The 3,414-nt window shown below is 44.1% G+C and overlaps 1 long non-coding RNA gene across 1 annotated transcript in view; it reads right to left on the bottom strand.

Annotated features, from left to right (window-relative positions):
- LOC102205697 (uncharacterized) overlaps positions 1-3,414 on the bottom strand; it is a 19,693-nt gene extending 16,279 nt beyond the window's left edge. The window contains exon 1 of the long non-coding RNA XR_312367.1: positions 3,221-3,414. This is a non-coding gene — a long non-coding RNA (uncharacterized LOC102205697). The remainder of the gene's footprint in view (positions 1-3,220) is intronic.

The following is a 3,414-nucleotide window of genomic DNA, read 5'->3' as shown; positions in this document are numbered from 1 at the left end:
GTGTGTGTGTGTGTGTGTGTGTGTGTGTGTGTGTGTTAAAGCCAGTGAAGTCAGATTAGCTGCTTCTGAAGAGATTAAAGCCCCAAACACAGAGGGGCTGTTAAAACCTGCCTACAGGCTCTAATCCGGGCTAATGGACGCACCCCCCAATCTCCACACACACTCGAAAAAGGAAGGAGGAAAAGATGGGAGGGGGGTGTTAAGGGCATTCCTTAATTTCTAAACACAAAGACCTCATTTGTTGAGGGTAAAATGGAAAAAAGGCGATGTGGAAGAACGAAAGGTCAAAAGAGAGGAAAGATGTTTCGAGGGGGAGGGAGCGGGGGCGTGAGAGCGAGATGGATGAAGATGGATGAGAAATGCCACAAAGAGAATCACAGACGACGCTCGGAGCAAAGACGGACAGAGGAACTGAGAAAGAGCTAAATTCAGACTAATCTTATTTTCTGCACCCAGACCTCCATCTGACCTGCGGACCTGCGGCTGAAACCTTTTAGTCCAAACTGCTCATTCTTTGATCCACTTGATAGACCTGCTGGGACAAATTCAGGTTGTCCTCCCAGTCTGCATGCTAACGTAGGGATGTAGACACCGAGGCTTGCCCGAGGGCCCAGAATTACTCTCAGTAACAACTTCAGTCAGAGCGCTTTTAAACAGGTTTAAACAGTCTCCGCTAAACAACCGCATCGTTCCTCTGACATGTTCTGCATGCAGAGCTGCTAAATGCTGCTCGGGACGTCAGAAAACGATTAATGGAGAATATTTATGTGAAAATATTTATTTATAAAAAGTCACAAAAAGTTGAGGAGAAACTGCCACAGAGTTTACGTTGATATTATTTTCAGAAACGCTGCGTAAAGTTGAATTTTTTGATGTGTGAAGAGTCTTTACCCATGTCTGTAAAAGTGATGATATCCTTTTTACCTCAAACACTCCAAAGATCCCGCGTCTGGATCAACGCTTCGGTAGATGTTTGCTCCCAGCCTGGAAACTGTGACAGATGTTTACAGATGGGCCACATTGTTGGACAGCACCGAGCGCCCAGCACTCGCACACTCTGTAACTGCTGTCAGCTTCATATCATTTCTTATCAGCTGGCTCTCTGCAACGTACGGGTTGGTGTCATTATAGAAAACTATATTAAAGAATTTAAAGTGTCATAATGTTTGGATGATACAAAAGCAAAAACACAGAAATATATCGATGAAGAAGTGATTTAATCACCACGTCACCAGCGGCGCACACAGGGTTAGCTGGTTTCATTTTTCTGTAAAAAATCAAATCAATGTTCTGCAGATATCGTTCACTTAGTTTCATAAATGTTGTCGACATTAAGACAAGAGGACAGTGAGTGTCAGTGTAATTAAAAAGAGCTGCTCCTAATTTCAACAATATATATGTACTTAATTTTTATTTTATACATTTTTAAATTTAATTTAATGTATTTCATTGAGGGTAAAAACAAAAATCTCAGAAAGGCTTTCAGAAGAAAAGACGGGGAGGTTATGGTCTGATTGTGAAATAGAGAAACTTCATCATCTGCACAACTTAATATCATTAAAAATTCAGCGACCCGTCTGCAGTGAGGCGCTGCACACAGACACGAGTCTGTTTAAGGGAATTCCTGTCAGAATCACTTTAATAAGTTCAAACTCATTCACGAGAACGAAAAGCAGACGCAGAGCTGGAACTGAGCTCAGTCTGAAATGCGTCAGTGCTGCTGCTTCCTCTCCACTAAACATGACAGAAGACGCTCGAACTGAGTCTGAGGCAGGAAACAGTCGACTTTCAAAGCACAGAAACGGATCTTTTAAAGAAGACGTGCTGCAAAACAGTGGGAAGCTACTTTTTCATGTTACTGGCAGCAAAAACAAAAGATGGATACTTTTGTTCAAAGAACAGTAAAGGTTAAAAACATCATTTGTTAATTATTGCAGTCATGTCTTGAGAACAGGGCTGTGCAGAGCGCTCCTTTCATGATGCATATTTTTTTCATGTGGCTGTCTGGAGGTAGTCTACTGTAAGTACAAAAGCCTGAATAAAAAATGCAGGCAGATGGTTTCAGTCAGTTTGACTGCTGCCAAAGATCTGGGGAGGGGAGAAAGAGAAAAGGGCTAAAAATCCTCCTACGCCACTCAGCCCTAAATATCCCTCCTCCTCCTCCTCCTCTCATCCCAGTCCAGGCTCCCTCTCACCTTCCACATCCTCTCATTTCCTCTGCTCTTTTTGGATTCAGGCTCTTCTGGGCTAAATCCTTCACCTCCCGTTTCACTCAAACTCTGCACCTTATCAACTTCCCCTCCTTCAGCTCTCCTTCCACCTCCTCTCTCTTATTCCTGCTCTCAGGTTCTGGCCTAATTTTAAGTGAGAAAACTCCACAATGCAGGCAAAGAATGACAAAGAGGCCTAAATGATGTTGCCATGAGGAAAAGGAGGAATTCCAGAGTAAACAGAAGCAAAGGACAAACACAGCTTTCTCTTCCTGCATTTCATCCCCCAATTCAGAGAGAAGTTGAGCTACAGGAAACACTTTCTTTTACACGTTTCTTGGTCATAAATGCTGATAAACTGAATATGTTCTTGGTTTTGGACCGCTAACTGGACAAACCAAAGACCCTGTTAACCTGGAAACAGCACCATTCAGCACCAGGCCACGGGCGGACAGCAGCCTGGAAGCTGGCATGGACACAAGATGGGAATTGCAGTTATGTTGTTTGGAGATATGAAGATCAGACTAAATCATTCCTGGCAGAGACTTTTAGCATGAAAGGAAGCGTGCTACAGAGCAGCAGTGAATAATTTAACACGATAATGTGGTATAGTGCAGCATTTCATTCAATATTCATAAAAACACACGGCCGCAGATGATTTATCAGATATTAAAAAGCTGGATCAGGTCAGACACTCCCTACAGATGGATTTACCTCCGCACAAACATCACGAGTGAACATTTACTGACCCGAGCATGTTTGAGTCAAAAGGTGAAATCACAGACAGGAGGAAGTGCGCACCAACACCCACACATGTATGTACAGTGACACACAAACACTTGTCTAGTATCTCAGCACAGTCGCTCACACACTACCTGCCTTCCTATTATGTAAGACACCGTTAGAGCCTCCAGCCCTGATCTCCAACCCACTGACACACAGACACACACATTCATGGATGGAAACCCAGACACCAGCAGAAGCCTGGGATGCTTCAGTGTTAGTCCTACCTCTGCAGGTGTCTCCTCTTGATGTGTCTCCTCCTCTCAGGCTCCTCTCCGTGGCTCTTCTTCTAGCTCTGTATTGTTTCTCGGTCCAGTCCACTGACTCGTGCCTTTTCCTCCTGTCGTTTTTTGCACTGATGCTGCAGTGGTACAGAAAACACACCCTTCTGAGCTCTGCCTCTTCTCCCTCCCTCCTTCCC

This window comes from Pundamilia nyererei, unplaced genomic scaffold (genome assembly GCF_000239375.1).
Source record: "Pundamilia nyererei isolate P.nyererei 1_Seehausen unplaced genomic scaffold, PunNye1.0 scaffold00495, whole genome shotgun sequence".
Taxonomy (NCBI): Eukaryota; Metazoa; Chordata; class Actinopteri; order Cichliformes; family Cichlidae; genus Pundamilia; species Pundamilia nyererei.
Note: the sequence above shows the minus strand (reverse complement) of the source record. Positions and strands in the feature narration are given on the sequence as shown.